This window comes from Heteronotia binoei, chromosome 9, assembly GCF_032191835.1.
Source record: "Heteronotia binoei isolate CCM8104 ecotype False Entrance Well chromosome 9, APGP_CSIRO_Hbin_v1, whole genome shotgun sequence".
Classification (NCBI taxonomy): Eukaryota; Metazoa; Chordata; class Lepidosauria; order Squamata; family Gekkonidae; genus Heteronotia; species Heteronotia binoei.
Window position 1 is genome coordinate 68,502,404 of NC_083231.1, and position 21,280 is coordinate 68,523,683.

Sequence of the window (21,280 nt, forward strand, 5' to 3'; positions counted from 1 at the left end):
TTTTGCATAATACTTCAGATTATTACAGACAAGATGTTTCTAATAAGCTGCTCTTGCACCCTGGTCATATATATGATTATCGAGTGCAGTATCAGTAGCTGTTTCATATGCTGTTCCTTTGCCCTGCTCTCCCAACTTCTTATATAAAAGCAAACAATTACATTCTCTCTCTACCTCTTTTAAGGACACACAAACACACTTTATTTGCAATCTTTAACAGTACTTCTGCAGTCAGTTGCATTGCCAGGAAGAAAGGCTAGCAAAACATAATATTGACAGCATAAGCTAGCCAATAATAGCAGAAACAAAATTTGCTTGTGTTATAACATCACCTCCCCCATGCTAAAAAAGAAGAAGAAAGTGGGCTAGCCTGACACAAAGCAATGAAATTGTGCTCCCCCCCCATTTGGAATAAAAAGGCTGACACAAAATGTTGGGAAACGGGCCACTTTATTAAATTAACAAACTAACGCGGCAAGAAGAACCACCCTCCCCTCAAACTTCAGCCCCAATCACCAGAAAGAGGCAAATTTGGGGGTGGCATAAACACAATTAGCATTGTACAGCATTGAGCCATAAAGCCCATCTGCCGCCGATGTGGATCGACTGCACTAAACAGATGCAGAGACCTGGGTGCTCACCTGCAAAGTATAAACCCCTTGCTCCTTCTGCCAAGTGACCGAACTAAACCCTCCCTACCTAACTACTGCACCACTGCCCGCAGTACAAGGTAGGCAAAAAACACCTCACCACCGGCCAATCAGGTGAGAGTGAAAAAATTCCTACCTGGCCCCTAATAAGACGACTGGTCAGACCTGTACTACTGCAGGGTGGGTGGGCAGAGCCAAAAGAAACTGCACAGTTTGGGCGGGGCTGAGGCTATATATAGTCTCCACCCCCTGCCCACTGGCAGGACCCGGATGCCCGGGAAGCTCACTCCAGCCACATCCTTCCGGTGAGGCAAATGCCATCCCCACGGCGCGTAGCCGCTTTCGTGGCCCGGCCGGAGCGGGGACGAATTCTAGTCATAGCTTTATTGAGATTTTGCAGGATTGGTAGCATTCCTAGCAATTTCTACACAGCTCTAACTGAACAACCTGGATAGGGAAGTGACTCAGGCATCAGTTGATCACTCTTTGTGTTTATTATTCAGTTGCAGGATAATAGCTGGGGACTTTGGGGTGGAACCAGGAGATTTTCCCTAAAATAAATAAATAAAAACACATCAGTGCAGTTCCTTTTCATTTCCTCACCAAAAGCATTTCCTCACCAAAGCAGCTGCAAATAATCTCTCTCTCTCTCTCTCTCTCTCTCACACACACACACACACACACACACACACAAACAACAGCAAAAATAAAACAGTTTGCAATCTCACACTCGTGAGGTCTCACTGGGGCAATTTACTCACGAGCTGCTGAACTTCCAATAACACAGGGAAACCAAAGGTTCAAGTTTACCCTTTGCTATACAAATGCCCTCTGAAAAGCTTGTACAAGTTGACTGAAATTGAATCCAGCGAAGATGGAGGTTCTGTACCTAAGTCGAGGTGGCCTGGGAAGAGAGATCCCTTTACCAACCTTCAATGTGGCACCTTTAGCACCAGCTTCGAGGGTAAAGAGTTTACGGGTTCTCCTGGAGCCTTCATTAACTATGGAGACCCAGGTGACAGCCACTGCCAGATCTGCATTCTATCATCTTAGGCAGATAAGGCAGTTGGGTCCATACCTGGAATGCAGCGACTTGGCTACAGTAATTCATGCGATGGTCACCTTGAGAACAGACTACTGTAACACCCTCTACATGGGGCTGCCCTTGACTCGGACCTGGAAGCTGCAACCAGTGCAGAATGATACGACCAGGTTGGTATTGGAGCTGCCTTTATGGGTGCACATCCAACCTGCACTGGAGATGCTACACTGGTTGCCTGAAGTGTTCCGAGCCCAGTTCAAAATGCTGGTTATGACCTTTAAAGCCCTATATGGCTTGGGACCTGTCTACCTTCAGTACCGCCTTTCCCCACACGAGCCCCAGAGAGTACTACGATCAAGCTCATTAAATCTGTTCAAGATCCCCGGGCTAAAGGATGCCTGTTTGACCACTACAAGGGCAAGTGCCTTCTCCGTGGCTGCGCCTGCCCTCTGGAATGCCCTCCCTGAGGAGACTGGGGCCCTGCAGGATTTATCACAATTCTGCAGGGCCTGTAAGACATATCTGTTCAGGCAGGCTTTTAATAACTAAATGGAGGTATTTTTAACATCTATGGGGGTTTGTACTATCTACCCCACAATATCATCATAAATTAATTCAAAACAGACAGAACGCCATCTGAACTGTATTTAAACTGTTTTAATATTTTAATGTTTTAATAATGTGTTATTGTTATAATGTGAATCTGCCATCAAATTATGACTGCTGTTAGCCGCCCTGAGCCCGTTTGGGGAGGGTGGGATACAAGTGCAATAAATAATAATAATAAAATAATAAATAAAACAAACAGAGGGTCTGGGCTGTTTCACAGCTACTGGGAGCAGCCATGTCGTTCTGCCTACTCACCTCATCCCTATTCAGCCTTAAAGACACACTCCAAAAAGGAAGCCTTTGCAAGCTTTCTCCTAGCGTTCTGAAGGGGAAAGGCACATGGTAGCTGTGGGCAGGGGTTTTTTTGAGTAGGAATGCAGTTCCAGATGGCTTGGTGTCAGGGTGTGTGGTCTAATATGCAAATGGCTTCCTGCTGGGCTTTTTCTAGAAAATAGCCTGCGTGAAACAATGGTGATGTCAGGAAGTGTGACCTAATATGCAAATAAGTTCCTGCTGAGCTTTTTCTACCCAAAAAGCCCTGGCTGTGGGGGTGGAGTGTCCCCCCTCTGGTCAGCTGACTAGGGGTGGGAAGGAGCCTGGGAAAGCGGGAGAACCCCAACTGGGACCTGGGGATTGGCAAGGCTATTCAGCTGAGTTTTGCTAATGGGTGATTGATTTGCAACTATTATGTCTAAAGAAGCATATTTTGCCATGTTTTTTATATGTTACGTGACTTGTTTCATCTCAGCTATTGTTGTTTGCATCTTTCATTCTTCCTTCTCTGCAAGGTTTGCTTTTTTAAAAAAATGGGTGAAATGCTTCAATACCATATTTGAACTGATATTTTTTTTTTTTTGCCTATATGCCTGTGTTTTGTAGCATTTCAAGATAGAGCTCTTAAACTGTTGTTTCTTAATCATTCTTAGATCTTTAGCAAAATCCATTTTAAATATCATGAGATTGAGTTGAGGCAGTGGTTTGGTACATCTTCCTTTATTCTTCCTGCCTGATCAGTTCATTATTCTGATGTGGCTGTACTCTTGTGAACAAAGTGTATTGACTTGGCATACAAACTTGTTTTTGTATGTGATTTTTGTCTTTAAAAGTGTGCATTGATGACAGATATACCAATAAACTGTAAAACAGCAGAATTCCCACATAAAACATTCTTAAGGGTAAAGGTAAAGGTAGTCCCCTGTGCAAGCACCAGTCATTTCCAACTCTGGGGTGACATCGCATCATGACGTTTTCCCAGCAGACTTTTTTACAGGGTGGTTTGCCATTGCCTTCCCCAGTCATCTACACTCCCCCCCCCCCCCCCCTAGCAAGCTGGGTACTCATTTTATCAACCTCGGAAGGATGGAAGGCTGAGTCAACCTTGAGCTTCTGCCAGGATCGAACTCAGGTCGTGAGCAGAGTTTAGGACTGCCGCACTGCAGCTTTACCACTCTTTGCCACGGGACTATAAAACATTCTTACTCATGTTTTAAAAATCAGTGCTACAGAGCATCACATCACAAGAGAGGCCTTAAACAGAGTTGTTGGTTCCTTAAGAGAACAGTCCTAAGCAGAACTACTCAGAATATTATTCAAATCTCTTCAGTGGGTTTACAACCAGAAAATGATAGTTAGAATTACACTATAATTCTCCATACCTGTATCTGAAATTATCTAGCAGTGATTTCCAGCATGGTGCCTGTGGGTACCATAGCACCCACTGGTGTTTTTCTGGTTCTTACTTCCATAGCACCCATGCTGTGTTTCCTGATGCTAATTTGGGAATAAAATCCAAAGAGCCTTAAATGGAACAGCAAGAAACAGAGAAATCTGAATCACTCCCTACCAGCTAACTAACCAGCAAAGGGCTGGGCACATGCATCACAGCCATGCTCCCTTGGTCTGGCCTTCGATACAGTCTTTCTTAAGTCTATGGTTCTGATAGCCTCTCACTGTGACCTTTTGGGGAGTGAGGAAACAAATAACAAGCAACTAAACTCCAAAGCAAAGAATCAATCCTACCACTACTATGATAGCAATTTTGTGATTGTATGGAAATCTGACACAATGACAGCCCTTTTGTGGTAGCACCCTCTACCGCTTCTCAAAATCCCTATAAGATCCACAAAGTTTCAGAATTCAGAATTCAATTCAGAATCTGAGTTTGGCAACAAGTCAGCTGTTTCTCCTTTGTTGTGTTCACTAGCAGAACCCATCATCATATCCTGAAGTATGTTTAAATTACTAACTGAATCTTCGTTGAGAATCATGTAGCCTGGGCTTCTTCACAGTAATGAATTTAAACTAGCACTATTTTTTTTACCATTTTTGTAGTCTGCAGATGGCATAGATTTTTACAGTGGCATGTTTTGCTTCCATTTATTAATGAATAAAAACTCTGTTTTATACACATTAACATGAATGTTCACTTTATCCCTTCATTTCTACATATGGTTCTACTTCCTTTGTGAGTTCTTTTTTCCTTAACATAATCTTTCAAGTCCTTTGAAGTCTGATTTTTTTTTCCATTTTAGTCCTTCAGATTCTGTTGCAGCACTTAAAATCTAGTTTTGCTGACTGCAGCTTAGTCTTTCTTTGCTTCTCAGTGCTAAACCAGTTCCAAGTACATTCTAATTAGCTATAACCAAGAACACATTATCTTTCAAGTCTCTCAAACTGATACTAGGGTTGCCAACCTCCAGATAGCTAAAAGAGGATCAGGACACTCAGTGTGTGAAATTGTCACGCTTGAAGAAAACACCAGTAAGAGGCTGGACTACCTCAATAATTTTGCTATAAAGTGTTAAATGCCGTATAATAAAACTTCAATTTCAATGCAAATAATGGTTTTGTTGTCTTTTCAAATAACTAATACTGTTTGAAACACCTGATAGAAACTCCATGGACTGAGTCAAAATGCTTGAGGTCACCAAACGTGCTCGCAGGCACTAATCACATATGATATGTTTGGATACAACAATGTGCTTTGAAAGCACACAACCATCAATAGTGTGCATGAAGCAGGGCTGAAATAAAAATATATTAAATAAGGTAAATTGAAGGCCATTAATTAGGCACAAGGACAAGAAAGCAAAAGGGCAAAGAAATTTTAAAGTGCTTGCTAGGTGTCTCTGTGAAATAATCGTTCTAGATTGCAAAAGTAGGGAAAGCGACGTTTGTAGGAGCATAAGGCAGCAAAAGAGGAAATTAATCTTTGGCCCACCGCAACTGCCAAAAAGAGCAACTAGAAACTTGCTGGAATAAGCATTGAGTCATATACCTTGGAAAATCTTGGGATCAGGTCAAAGGGGCAAATGTGTTTTTTTATGAAGGATATTGCTGCAAGAGTGTTAGCAACATCAATGCCATGTATGGAAAGACCCTCCCTGTCTCCTCGTTCCTTTAGTAATATGACGCTTGTAATGATGTATAGGATGTGGGGTTGTCCTTTCCTGTAATTGGGTGAGTGTTTACTGGAAATGATTGTCTGTGACTATAAAACTGTAGACCTTCCTGCAATCGGAGCTCCCAGATGTGTTCAGACATGAGTCTGGTCTGGGGTCTGTGTACACGTTAAATAAACTGCTGTTTCTTCCTGATTTCGCCTGTAGCCTTGTTTCTGCCTGACCACCAGCAGCTAAGGTTGCTGCTACATTTTTCTGGTGCCTTGGCCAGTCAAAGAGGGGATTTGGGCCCTGCCCTTTGGCTTCCAGACCAGCCTGGGGCCATGGTCGAGTTAGCCTCGGGACTGAGAAGGAGCTCCCAGCTGATTTCAGCTGCCTGGCCTCTGTCTGCCTCTGCCCAGCTGGACGGGTCGCCAAATGAACCACAGAAAGGCATTCAGGAACCAGCTCTAGTTAGAAGACCAATGCAGGTGAGTATGTGAATGAGGTTTAGTAGATAGAACCTCTCCATAAGAGACTGCTTGACCTCAGCCCGTCTCGGAGGGAAGGAGGGCTTGATCACCTCTCAGCTGCACACTTGTAAAGTTCGCTGAAAAAAGGGGAAGTAGTTCTCCCCGCCAGCGCCCTTGAAGCTGTGCTAGCCTAGTACTGGAACTGGGAAGGGACTTGTGGTGAGATTGTGTGTGAATGAGATGTGACATTTGTTGAAGGCAGCAGCTGTTACAAAGCGACATGTGTTTCCTTGTGTCAAGACCGCTCTCTCACCCACTCCCTTTTTCCTTTTGTGTCTAAGAATGTCTTGTTTGTCTGGTTAACCATGGGAGGATCACAGTCTGGGGGACGCCCTTGACTGCATGATTGCAATTCTGACATAGGTTTTAGTGGAGACTATGGTATAGATAGGGCTTCTGAAGTGTTTGTAACATTTTATGAACTAGAGGGTTTTGAACAGAGGCTGGATGGCCATCTGACAGCGATGGAGATCCTGTGAATTTGGGGGGAAGTGTTTGTGTGTTCCTGCATTGTGCGGGGCGTTGGATTGGATGGCCCTGGAGGTCCCTTCCAACTCTATGATTCTGCGTCTCTATGATTTTATGACTCTATGATTTTAGAATGACCTACATTTGGTGTTGCTCAGTCATCTGAGGGTTCATGTGACAAAGGTTATGAGTTACCCTGACCACCTAGACTAGCCCTTGTATATTGTTTCTTATTATAATTTGGGTTTTAAACCACCTACATGGTTGCAAGATACACTACTCTTGGACAGGCATCTCAGTCTCAGGCCAAGGCAATCTACGCCCCAGCACCCCAGGAACCAGATGTTAGGACATAGGGCAGTGCCTCTGTTGCCCCTTGCAGGGAGCTGGTCCTTTAAGCCCAACGCAAAGCTACCAGCCTTTCCCTTTTGTCACTTAGACTTCACCCTCGCCCCCTTCATCGGTTAAGACCAAAGAACTCCAGATCTATGGGCTCCCCCAGAGAGAAGTTCTCTAGAAGCAAGTCCCCTGCCTCTGGCCAGCTTGCCACTAGGGATGTGCAAAAAAAAAAAAAAATCGGTATTACATGGATTCGGAAGTATACGGGGGGGGGGGGAGAAAATTTGGAATCCCCGTATACTGTTGAATACTGCATTCGGAATAGCCACATATACGGTAGATGCGCGGCTATTACCGAATATACGGCCCTATTATACCCTTAGGGCCATTGAAATCAATGGCAAATAGGGTATATTTGAAGCCGCCTGGAGGGAAGGGGGTTTGAGGAAGAGCCCCCAAATTTGCAGGAGACCTGCAGGGGACTCTCCCCTCCACACACACCCCCCCCAAGTTCCCAAAAGATTGGGCCAGGGGATCCCATTCCAGTGGCACCCAAAGAGGGTGCCCCTATTCCATCATTATACCCTATGGGCCATTGAAATCAATGGCAACATAAGGCATAATTAGAGGCTACTTGGGGGCAGAGGGTTTGAGGGAGAGCCCCCAAAACTGCAGGGAACCTGCAGAGGCCTCTCCCCTACAAAACCCCCAAGTCCCAAAAAGATTGGGCCAGGGGGTCCCTGTCTTTGGGCTCCCCAAAAGGCCCATTGCCAACAATGATGGGGAAAGCCCAATTAGCCACTTCCTCACTGTAATTGTCATGGGAAAAGTGGCTCTGGGGAGCAGGGGGTTTTGAGGAGAGCCCCCCAAACTGCTGTGCAGCTTCAGGGCACTATCCCACACAAAACCTACAAGGCCAAAAAAAAATTGGACCAGGGGGTCCAATTCCTGGGGCACCCAAAACCAAACCTAACTTCACACCAGAGAATCTCTATAGGACCCAAATGCACTACATCCCTCTATCTACTCTATGAACCCTGCAGGCCTGGAACCAATATAAACTCAGTTGCCAACATCACTGCCACAGAAAACACAATCGGCTCAAGGTCTGCTCTGCAGACCTGGCTGCAGCAAACCCAGATGCCAGCTCTCCAGCCCTGCCCCAAACAACACGGGGAGAGCTGGCCAATCACAACAAGCCTGCTGGTAATGGGTCTCTCACCCAGGTGCCAGCTTCCCTGCCACAGAACACACAATCTACTCTATAAAAATAAGAAAGTGACCCAGCACACACAGCCCACACATACACTCGCCAACCCCCACACCAACCAGAGGTAATTTAAAAAAACCAAAACAAAACCAGCAGAATCACAAAAGGCCAAGTGAAAAAAGTGGCCTTTTCACCAACAAGAAAGCTCAGGCCAAATAAGTCAACAACCCCCCCCCCCCCCCCAAACCTGAACCAGGAAAAGGGGAACAAAAGTGGCCTTTTAAACAATGGAAATAAGGCCAAACAGCACCCCCCCCACAAGAACCAGAAGAGAAGAGTAACAGCAGCAGCACAACACAGCAGCAACAAATCAAACAGTAAACAAATCAAACAGTACTTTTAAAACAGTAAAAAAAAATAACTTTTAACAATAAAGGAACTTAGGAAATTAGGCCAAACAGCACCCCCCCCCCCCCCAAGAACCAGAAGAGAAGAGTAACAGCAGCAGCACAACACAGCAGCAACAAATCAAACACTGAATACTTTTAAAACAGTAAAAAAACTCAAATTTTAACAATACAGGAACTTTGCCAACCCCCCCCCCCCAAAAAAAAAACCCTTCATCCTAACCCCAAGAAATCCAATCCACCCAAATCAGGAGAAGTAAAAGGACACTGCACTTTTAAAAGTCCTCTCACTAAATTAAGATATGGGCAAATTAGCAAAAAAAACCCCACCCCAGGCCCCCACCCCCAGCAGAACCTAACCCCAACCCCAAATAGGCTACCCACCCAGTACTCACCCACCTAAATCTGGATAAGTAAAGGGACTCTAGTCCTTTTACCAACAAAAACTAAAACAAGAAGAACCCCAAAACTGTCTTACCTTGTCTTCTCTTCTCCAGGGAAGTCTGGTAACGCTGAGTGAGAGAGCAGCAAGCAGCAGCTGAAGCCAAGGGCCAGCCAGCAGCAGCACAATCTCTCTCACACCAACCAAAATACACCAACACAGCAGCAATGGAGGAGTCCAGCCAGGAAGACTCCTTAAAAAGATTCTCTGGCCCTACAGAAAGCAATTTCAAAAAATAGCACTGCTCTCTGATTGGCCAGACAACAGTGCTTACTTGGATACCCAAGTAAGCAAAAGATCAAAATAACAACAATGTAGCTGATGGCTGGGCCATCAGCTACACAAAAGCCCTGCAAAGCATGCATTTGCAATGCATTTTGCAAATGCATGCTTTGGATTGGCTGCTGGGGCTCCTCTTCCCCCTCCCCCCCTCCCTGATCCCAGGGAGGCTAAGGGAGAGGCGGGAAGAGGCTACTAAAGGCGGGAAAGTAGGCAAGCAGCTCCCCTGAGGCTGCAGAAGCTACTTTCCCGCCTTTTGCATTGATAGCCGTATTTGGCTGCCGCATAATAGGCTTCAATGGGAATCGGCTACAGCTGATTCCGTATACAGCCGAATCAGTGGTGATTCGGCTGTATATGCGGTTCGGTCAAACCGAATGCACACCCCTACTTGCCACCTCAGAAGAAATCCCTGTCAGCCATGTGATGCCCCTCTGGCAGATCCAGGGTTCCCAATTCCTGGGCCATGATGGGCTACAATTCATTTTCCTAGAACTGTCCTCAAGTGGGATGCCAACAGGGAGGCTCCCATCTACCTATTAAGCCAATACCAGCAGGCTCTACCAGCAGGCATGAGGGAGGCGGCCACGAAACCCATTAATACGTGCGAGGTAGCAGAAGTCCTCCAGAAGCCAGATGCCTTTTTGGAGCGCCTATGTGAAGCCCACCGAATCTATTTGCCCACCAACCACGAAGTCGCAGGTGCTCAGCCTTTGCGGCTCAGTCAGCTCCAGATATCAGGTGAAGGCAGCAGGAGGCTGAGTTGAGCCTGAAGGAGATTAGAGAGTTGCTGTTCAGCCAGTGAGATGGAGGGCTATGGGCATCAAGCCAAGCAGCTGGCCCAAGAAGTGGAAGGCCTATGGAGGAAGCTGTGGGCTGAAGTGCTTCCCTCAATAGCATTTTCCTGTGCAGTTGCTGCAAAAGATAAGAGGGGATACCCTTGCAGAGGTGCAGGTCCCGATGTATGAGGTGTCTGAGCTCCTGGGTGTCTACGAGAAGGCCAAGCAGCTGGCAGAAGGAAAGCTGCCCAGCAGCAAGTAGAAGATCGAGCAGATTCTCAAAGGGAAACTGGCTGGCATCAATAAAGTCTCGTGCCTGAAGGCTGAAGCTGAAATTGCCCCAGAGAGAGATGGCCAAGGAAACAGTAGAGGCACAGAAGAAGCAGCTGGCCCAGTGCCAGAATGTGGTGTGTGCCTACAGGAGGCTTCCAAAGGAAAAGAAAGCCCCAATTGCCAAACCCTTGTGTGAAGTTACAAAGGGGGGTGAGCAAACACCCTTTAAAGTGAGACACTAAGTGTCGTCAGACCTTAAAGAAGTTAAAAGGCTGTTGTTAAAATCCGGTCCTAGGGCTACCGATGTTAGCAAAGCTGACAACCTCCTCATTTCTGAAAATATGGGACTGCAGTTGGAGTTCTGTACCAGGTGAAGTGCGCCAGGCAGAATATGCTGTGGTCACCTTGCGAAGGCAGAGCCAATTGCTCTGACCAGAACACTTGAATTAGCAACTGAAGCCAGAGCAAGCATCTGCACCAATTCAACATATATGTTTTGACCCTCTATGCCTAAGAAGCCCTGTCTAATGAGAAGGAATTAATTCACATAGCAGAAGAGATTACTGAATATGGCCCCAAGATCCTGAGACTTTTGGACTTTTAGTACAGCACATCGAAGCCATTCAGCAGTAGCAGAAAACTTGTCTGCCCAGTGTTTCAAGTCAAGCTATCTAAGTGGTTTCACCATTATACCCAGAAGAAGGAAGGAAAGTCCAGGGAGCATCTACCAAAGACAGCTATCTGATAACATGCTTATTTGTCCCGAAAGCTATAGCTTGGCCCTAGTGCAGCAAACTTATAAGAGGACACATTATAAGAGATTCTGCCATAGCGAGGCTTCTAGATAGACAGGTGTTGTGGACTGTGTGTTACGACTGCAACCGGGTGTGTGTCCTGTGCCAGAAATAATCCAAGACAGGGCCTAAGTTGGCCCCAGGGGTGCAGCATGTAGAAACTACCCCATTTACGTTTATGATAGTGAATTTTACTGAGCTGCCCAGATCACTGAGTACTCACTAGTCTTTGTGGGCTTACTCCAATTGGAATAAGGTCTTTCCCATCAGAACCAAGCAGGCCTCTAAGATATTGGCCCCAGAAGAAGGTGAGAGAGCATATCGGTCCATTGGAAGAATTAAGTAGCTAAAATGTGTCAGAGGACTAGCTTTAAGTAACCTGACACATTGCCCATTGACTTGTTCATACTGAGATGCTTACCCAGGAAAGGGCTGGAAATTGAGTTCTTTAAGAGATTATTCATGGAAGGCCCCTTCTGTGTAACAGGGAGTAAGGGAGACCTGGCCCAAGTAGGGACTCTTGTGTGGTTTTAAGAGATTCAGTTGTTAGGAAGAGTTATGAATACTGTGTCTAAATATGTGTTAGAAACTCTCCCTCTCCAGGTGCACCATCTTATGCATAAATTCCAACCTGGACTCATCTTAAATGATCTTCCCCAGGTACAGTCTGTTCCTGGGCCTGAAACTTACCTGACAACCGACCTCTGGGCCTCACTTACAGGCAGCGGTGGGGTTCACAGCAACTAGACGACCCCTAGCTGCCGTCATGCTAGCTGACGTGCTCAAAGCTCAGGGGGAAGAAGCCATCAAAGGAGCAACTAGCTGATCAAGCTGAAGACCTATAATAAGCCTAGCTAATGTTTTGTGGGTTTTTTGTTCTTTACTTGTGTTTAGGCAGATACTGGAGCTGGATTCTGCGATTTGCCCACACTTAAGTGAAAGTTAAGAGTTTTGAGAAAACAGAAGATTTTTCTGTAAATATTGCTGTTCCAAGTTTGAATCATTGGGATTGTGGTTAGAGACTAAGGGAAAGTATTTTAGCAATCAGGATTTGGAAAGCTGAGTTAGACTCCTGTAAACCGGAGTGGATGGGGAATGTCATTGTCTTATAAACATTTCATAAAAGATGATGAGGAATGGGATCATGAAACCCAATTCAATACTCTGAGTAAGCCTTGGCTAAATACACCTAGGGGCTCGCCAAACACAGACCTTTTGGTTTTAGAGAGTCAGGAACAACTTTGTCCCCATTACTGCGTGCAGGTTTGGGGTTATAAAGCACCTGCCATAGCTGTGCTTCAGTTATATAGCCAAAAGTATCCCCGATATGGATACCAGAAGCAAGTGGAAACTCTGGTGAGTTTTAAGGCAAAGGGAGGTTGCCCTACTCAGACTTGGATGATGTGTGGAAGGCCCCCTCAATGGAATAACTTGTGTATGCGGCTGGCTGGAGGAGCAAGTGGTTGTTTGATATTTGCTATATTACTCTGCGTGGGAGACTGTATAAGAGAGACTGTAGATTCCAGATGAGTCTGGTCAGCTTTTAACTGAAGTAAAATGTTGAGAAGCCTGGTGAAGAGAGATGACAGGGGGCGTTTTCGCACTGACCTTCTAGTGGCGCGACCACCCTCTTCACACCGGAGGATCTGCCCGGATTTCGCACAAGAAGCGCCGGCGCACCCAAAAGAGCCGGCGACTTCCATCGCGAAACCCGCTCAAACGGAAACCGCCAAGAAGCAGGAAAACGTTTGAGCGGGTTTCACGACGGAAGTCGCCGGCTCTTTTGGGTGCGCCGGCGCTTCTTGTGCGAAATCTGGGCAGATCCTCCGGTGTGAAGAGGGTGGTCGTGCCACTAGAAGGTCAGTGCGAAAACGCCCACAGAGTTTAACTCTGGTGGAAATTTATTCAAGTGATTAACAAGCTGGCTTCCTAGTTTAGCTGGTTGACTGAAGGGTTTATAATTTTTATTTTTATAATCGTAATGTGCGTTGTCTTTTGTGGATGTGCTCGGTGTTTGCCTGGGTGCATGCAGATTCTGAGGACAGGCTGCATAACTTCAATCCCCACACACACATCGGTACCTATGGATCCAGTATATGAAATGATGAGGTCAACTCAGGAAAGGTATGTAAGGGATCAGGCAATACCGTGATAAATCAGGTAAGCCTGAAGAAGGGCTGAAATAAAAATATATTAAATAAGGTAAATTGAAGGCCATTAATTAGGCACAAGGACAAGAAAGCAAAAGGGCAAAGAAATTTTAAAGTGCTTGCTAGGTGTCTCTGTGAAATAATCATTCTAGATTGCAAAAGTAGGGAAAGCGACGTTTGTAGGAGCATAAGGCAGCAAAAGAGGAAATTAATCTTTGGCCCACCGCAACTGCCGAAAAGAGCAACTAGAAACTTGCTGGAATAAGCATTGAGTCATATACCTTGGAAAATCTTGGGATCAGGTCAAAGGGGCAAATGTGTTTTTTTATGAAGGATATTGCTGCAAGAGTGTTAGCAACATCAATGCCATGTATGGAAAGACCCTCCCTGTCTCTTCGTTCCTTTAGTAATATGACGCTTGTAATGATGTATAGGATGTGGGGTTGTCCTTTCCTGTAATTGGGTGAGTGTTTACTGGAAATGATTGTCTGTGACTATAAAACTGTAGACCTTCCTGCAATCGGGGCTTCCAGATGTGTTCAGACATGAGTCTGGTCTGGGGTCCGTAGACACGTTAAATAAACCGCTGTTTCTTCCTGATTTTGCCTGTGGCCTTGTTTCTGCCTGACCACCAGCAGCTAAGGTTGCTGCTACATGCACACAGGCACTGCAGTTAGTTCAGATATTCCACCAACAACAAATGAATTGGTATGACATGTAAATCCTCAGTTGTTCCACAATAATATCAGACTATCAAAGTTCTGAAAATATGTTTGTCATTTGCTGTACAAGTCTGTTTTATTTACAGACTACCACAAGGTTGACCAATTTTATACCTGGTTGATTTCAATACATAGTACTATTAAATTTGACATCAACTCTCATAAAAAATCCATTAACTTTTTTGACACTGTAGTCTACATCAGTGAATTTAATAAACTGGAAGTAAGCATGTATCATTAAAAAACAGGCAAATATTTCTATCTCCATTTTACATTTTACCATTCTCATCATCTAAGGACTAACTTACCAAATGGGCAGTTTTTGAGAGTTAAGAGAAACTCTTATTTGAATGGAGATTACATCAAAGAAGCTATAGTGTTAGAGAGACACTTCTACAATAGGGGCTACCCACTACACATTGTTGCAACAGCTAGGAGAAAAATGGATGCACAGGCTAGGGCTTAGTTATTGAAATACAGGGATAAACCAATGACAAGCAGACTAGTATGTGCCTTTCAATTTTCCACTTGGCTCTAAGATCAAAAATATATATTTATAAACTAGGAATAAGGTCCATTGTGAAGAAAAATACAATAGGCTATAGCAGGGGTGGCCAACGGTAGCTCTCCAGATGTTTTTTGCGTACAACTCCCATCAGCCCCAGCCAGCATGCTCAATGGCTGGGGTTGATGGGAGTTGTAGGCAAAAAAAAAACATCTGAAGAGCTACCGTTGGCCACCCCTGGGCTATAGAAAGAGGTTCTGGGCAAGTGACCCCCCCCAACAAACTTTGCTGTCTTACCATCCACCCATCCAATTCAAGGCATTCACTCCCCTCCCAACCTTGGTGTCTTCCCACCCCTCAACTTCCCACCCCACCCCTTTCCTAATACCACCCATCCCAACCACTTCTTCATCTCAACTACCCCTGCACTCTTGGCATGCCACTACCCATGACATTCACACACACTATCACCTTTGTTGTCTTCCCACCCACTCCACAGCTGAGATGTGTGTGCATGTGTGTGTCCTTGTGTCTGTGGTGGCTCAAAGCCCTGAAAGAGGCCCAGATAAAGGAAGATAAGAAAGAATAATTATTGGGGGGAGGGGGGGTGACGACAGTCACACAGATGCTGAAGCTCAGCATTCCTTTTATTTGCAGTACATTTTGCCACCTTTTCCTGTTATATTCAGCCTTGTGATGTTTAGCATCAGCATGAGCTTTTGGTGTGATCTGGGTTTATTTGCATAGCACAGTTGTGTTGTGGTATACCATAGAGCAGGCCAAATTGTAGCTCAGGAGCCACATGTGGCTTTTTACATATATTGGATGGCTCTCAAAGCCCCCACCACCATGTCAGCTGGTTTGAAGAATGTATTTCTCTCTTTAAAGTTGCTTTATTTCCACCTCTCTCTCCACCCTTCCCTATCTTTCAGCTCTCAAACATCTGACATTTATTCTATGTGGCTCTTACATTGAACAAGTTTGTCCACCCCTGCCATATAGTATGTGCCTCAAAGTGGCTGTTTTCTGATGGGGAATTGATCTAACTTAAGCTTTCCATCTCCATCCCCTTTCTGCAGCATCTACCTATGAAAAGTGCAGTCTTCCTCCACAGTGGAGACCAAAGCAGGAACAAAGCAACCCCAGCAGGGTATGCCACCTGCAAAGCAGTCATTTTCTCCAGGGGAAGTGATCACTGCCATCTGGAGAGCAGTTGTGATTCTGAGCGATCTCCTGCCCTGACTTGGAGATTGACAAGGGTTCCTCAGGAGGAAATGGCTGATTTGGAGGGTGCAGCCTATAGCATTGTACCTCTCTGATGTCCCACCCCTCCTCAAACCCCACCCTCTCCAGGCTTCACCCCTCAAATATCCAGGAATATTTCAACCTGGAGTTGGTAACCGTTTCTCCTTTCCTTTATCTGTCCCTCTGACTTCAGCATCTACATAGAGAAAGCATAGTCTTTCTCCACAGTGGTGGTGGGGGGAGCAAAGCACCTTACATCATTCTCCTGTCCCCCTTTTGATCTGTACAACAACCCTGTGAGGTAGATTAGGCTGAAAGTCAGCTTCCATAGCAAGATCCAAGGTCTGAAGCTTCCATAATGGTCTGTCAAGGATTGGATTGAATGTCAGAATAAGAGACTATTGAAGATTGAAGGACATGAACTGAAGCTGAGATAGCATGCCTTTTTATGATATCAGAAAGCTGAGAATCAAAAATTTTAAGAGTCATATACTTAGAAATTCTTTTTTGAAGACATGGGAGAAAATTAAGATACAATTTTATAAAAAAAAAATTCCACTGTGGGTGTCACCTGTAGAAGCATTCTCACAACCGAACCTGTTGGACTGGCAGAACATCTGGAGATATAAAGATATATTGAAAGAAGATGCATATCTCAAAACAAGTATTGAAAACAAGCATTGAAAAGTCAAACTAAAAATATGGACTGGTGGATGAGAGCACAAATATAATTGAGATCTAGAAAGGATAAAATCCAAGGATTTGAGAAAGATCTGATGTCTTTCGATAAAATTGTTTGTGGCCCTGATGAGAAGCTGATTAAAAAGATCTATGCCGCTCTATTGCAAGGAGGAGGTAGTTAAAGAAAGTATAATTAAACGGGTACAGAATTTTGGATATAATATACAATTAGGCCAGTGAGAACAAATATGGTGGGTCAATTTAAAAATAACAAAATCGGTATCATTTAAGGAAAATATTTACAAAATGTTCTACAGGTGGCATTTATCACGAGATAAGTTAGCTAAGATGTATCCAGCTATGGGAAATACTTGTTGGAAATGCCATAGTAAGAAGGGCTGCTTTTACCATATGTAGTGGACATGTATAAAAGCAAAAAAAAAAATATTGGTTTATGATACATAAGATTATTCAAGATGTATGTAGTAGGGCAATGACATTTAAGCCAGAATGTTTCTTATTGAATATAATGCCAGAAAATATGGAGAGGAAAATTAAATATCTATGTATACATATATTTATGGTAGCAAGGATACAAGACGCAAAATACTGGAAGAAGACAGAACCACCGATGAAAGAAGAAGTGATAACCAAGATTTTTGAAACTGCAGAAATGCACATCTTAACAGATTTACTGAGAGAAGAAAGTACTGAAAGAAATGTGGCAACCTTTTTACAAATGGGTTGAAAATGGTAGATTGGAAGAGTTATGAGAATATGAACTGTATGTTTAATTAGGTTATGGAGTCTACAGTCTATATTAAGACAGAGATTATTAATGGAATTAAGGACTAAGCTATGAGTGTTAAACTGACACTTTGATGGAGAAACAAAGAAACTGAAATGTATATGTTTATTTCCCCTTCCTATAAACTTTTTCCATTTTCCCTTATTCCTTTCCCTCCTGAATGAAACTAAATAAAATTGTTAAACCAAAAAAAAGAAAAAAAGAACCCAGGTCTGGCAGATCCCGCTCTGAAGCCCTGACGCCTATGCCAAACTGTCTATCAAATGGGGGCTGCTGCTGAACAGTAACAAGCAGCCAGACCTTGGGTAGCCAATGTCCAGGTGGTGCCTGAAGATCTCCTGGTATAACAGCTGAACTCCAGACAACAGATCTCTCTCCCCCTGGGGAAAATAACTGCTTTGGAGGGTGGGCTCTGTAGCAGTACAGGCCTTTCCCTTTACTGACAAAGCCATCAGTGGTTGTCTAGCAACAGACTCAGGCTAGCAGCTTCCCCAGTAACAGGAAAGAGGCAGCCACCATGGCTTCTGAGGAGAGGACACAGAGAAGTCCTGGTGATGTGTCTGTCTCTGAGGTAAGGCTGTTTCAGCAGTTTGTTCAACATTCCAGGGCCTGGAGTAAAGCGGGGGCAGGAGAGTTAGCCAATGGGAGGCCAGAGATGCTGACTGAGCTGTGATGGGCCAATGGTTTATGGAGTGAATGGAATGCACCCTTAAGTGAATGAGAGAGGTCCATTTGGCCACCCCACAAGAGAATTATGATCTATGAAACTGGCATGTGATGGCACACATACTGGGCTGTGCTCTACCTCCTTCTACAGGCTTTAAAAGGGAAAGAAACATTAGGAATCTGTTAATCAGATATTTTCCAGGATGTTAATCCAACAGAGTCCCAAGGCAATTTTAAATGTCAGAGATGTGCAGCCTGTAAGTTTATGGTGGAAGGCAGTTAATTTGTTGATCCAGCCAAGAATATCTATCTAAAGTTCTCTTTTTCCACAACATGTTCAACCAAACAAGTTGTGTATCTTGTAGGTTGTTCCTGTGGCCTCTATTATGTGGGTATGTCTATATGAGGTCTATAAGGACACATATCCTTGAGCATCCCTTCCAATTTTTTAATCAAATTAGGGAAGCTTTGATGGCTGACCATTATATCCAAAAAGGCTATTCAGCTGACAACTTGAGATTTTGTGTTATCTATAAATATCAACCTAGACCATAACTCTCTCAGAATATTAACCAGATTTTGCTTCAGAAAGAGACACATTTCATATATGGCTTGAAAATTTTTCCCTGCATGGTCTGAATCAAAATATTGATTTTTCTTCTTATATCTGAATTCATTTGCAATTGCAAGCTCAGTTCTGTGTAATAATAATTGAACATTTACTTTAATTAATGCTTACCTGCAACCAGTTAATTGTCTGAAAATTTAACTATGCAATGTGGCTAGCTTGTAACATGAGAACCCCTCTTCAGAGAAAGTAATCTTGTCAGCCTTTGTGCAAATTATGAAATTACAGATCTGTATGGGGTAAATATGTTTCTTGTTTGATTACCACTGGGTTGTTATGCCTAGGAGTTATACTTATTATGCTTTTAATTCAGTTCCATCCACATATTTGTATGATGACATGAAGAAGGCATGATCCTCCAAAATGTGGCTCTTACCTAGGATATGCACCTCAAGCTTTCAATCTATTTAAGCCATCTAATAAAGTGTTCCAAGACATAACAAACTTGTACAGCAAATGGCAAACATATTTTCAGAACTTAGATAGTCTGATATTATTTTAGAACAACTGAAGATTAACATGTCATGTCAATTCATTTGTTGTTGGTGGAATATCTGAACTAATTGTAGTGCCTGCATGCACACTATTGATTGTTGGGTGCATTCAGTGCACAATGTTGTATTCCAACATATCATATGTGATTAGTGCCTGTGAGCATGTTTGGTGACTTAAAAATTTTTGACTCAGTCCATGGAGTTTCTAACAGCATTAGGTATTTAATAAGACTAAAAAAGACAACAAAACCATAATTTGCATTAAAATTGGAGTTTTATTATATGGTATAGTGATTTGAATTTATATGTGTGTGTTCCTTTAATTGCTGGTAAGTTGCAGTAGAGAAAGTGGGGTAAAAGAAGGGAAATGAATGAGTGAGGTGATTGGTGACTGAGAAAGTGTGGGTGGAGTTAAAGTATGGAGAGAGAGGGGGGAGAGAGAGAGCGAGAGAGAGGTCTGCAGTTAACTCTTAGCGGAGTGACAGCAGTTGACAGTTGTGGTCAGTCAGCAGTCTACAGAGTCTGAGAAGCAGTCTTCTGATTAGAATTCCATACTAGTTTAGAATGTAGATTCAAATTTGTACTAGAACATGCACAAAGTGCCAAACATATTACACTAACACTAAACATATAGCATTAACTCTAATCATAGAGCCTGCCTTAACATATATGAATTAGCATTTTCTATCCTACTTGAATGGGATAGGTCTAAGTGATCTTAGTATTAAGCCTTTTAGAACAAAGAAAGATATAATTTCTTATTGAAGTATCTACTGAGCACATTACAAAGCCCTTTTTAGAATAGAGAACTGGATTTTTCCTCTAGGTGAAGCTAGACAGAATATGAAGGCCATTGTGTTTTGTAAACATTCTTTGTAAAGATAAACAATCTCCCTACCTCTGGAAAGACCCCCCCCCCCCAGCCTGAAAAGGTTATAACACCTTTACAAAGGTAGAGGTTCTGCTTTTTACACATCTTCTGGAATTAGGCCAAATATCCATACAAAGAACTCCCCTGACTTAGAAAACCACAAGTTCTGTCCTAATGCCAGTGAGCTACCATTGAGGTACAGATCAAAGGCGTCGCAATGGGGATTATCTCATCCTGGGTGATCTATCTCTAAGAACAGAGATGGGGTTCTCTGAACCATTGAAATAAAGGACTAAAAGTGAGGACTTTGTGACCAATCAACCAGACCTGCTTTGTTATCAACATTGTATAAATATGTGAAGAAAACCTGAGGAAAAACTCAGGGATGATTGTTGGTATAGAGAAATAAGAATTGTTTTTCCTCCTTACCTATCAATACTCAATGAAAGGATCTCCGGATCACCTCACTTAGACCTCTTGTCTTTTTTGCACACAGCTTACCACGGGGTCACGTTCCTGTTCTCTCCACAGCATCCGTCGGATTTCCCATTAACTGCGCCGAAGTTACAGGAAGTGCCGCAGCTTTTGCATAGCAAACGTAAACCGCTAAAACCCAGTTTATGTTTGCTATGCAAAAGCCGCAGCACTTTCTGTAACTCCGACGCAGATAATTGGAAATCCGACAGACGCTGCGGAGAGAACAGGAACGTGACCACATGGTAAGCTGTGTGCGAAAATGGTCACAGCCTCTTAAATTGGGCTGGGGACTCGGCTCTTGGCACTGATGGTGTGTGCAATACTAGTGCTGTGAAAGGCATTAAGATTCTAGGGGAGAAAAGTAGAATATGTTACAGAACATATTAGGGGCTATATAGAGAGCCAAAACCTAATATTGTCAGAGTATTAGAGGAGTATGACAGACAGAAGCTATCAGAAAGTTGAGTTAGGTAGAGAAAGGAAGATCTGGGAGTGAAGAGTGTGAGAAGTGAAAGAGAAGTTATTATTCACTGAAGAATTAAAAATATATACATGTTGAAACCAATACACTTATTGTACAAATAAAGTTTTATTAACCTGGAATCCTATGATTTTAAAATATAAGAGTCATCCTCAGGTTCACATAGTCCAATGAAGAAGCCTTAGAGTTTGGGCACAATTCAATTGGGAACATTAAATAGTGTCTGGAATTAAATTCCTGGTGGCAGTATTACATACATTAAGAGAGATGTTGTGACATATGGCACTTAACATTTTATAACGGAATTATTCTGGCAGTTCAGCCTCTTTCTTTGCATTTCTTGTTGA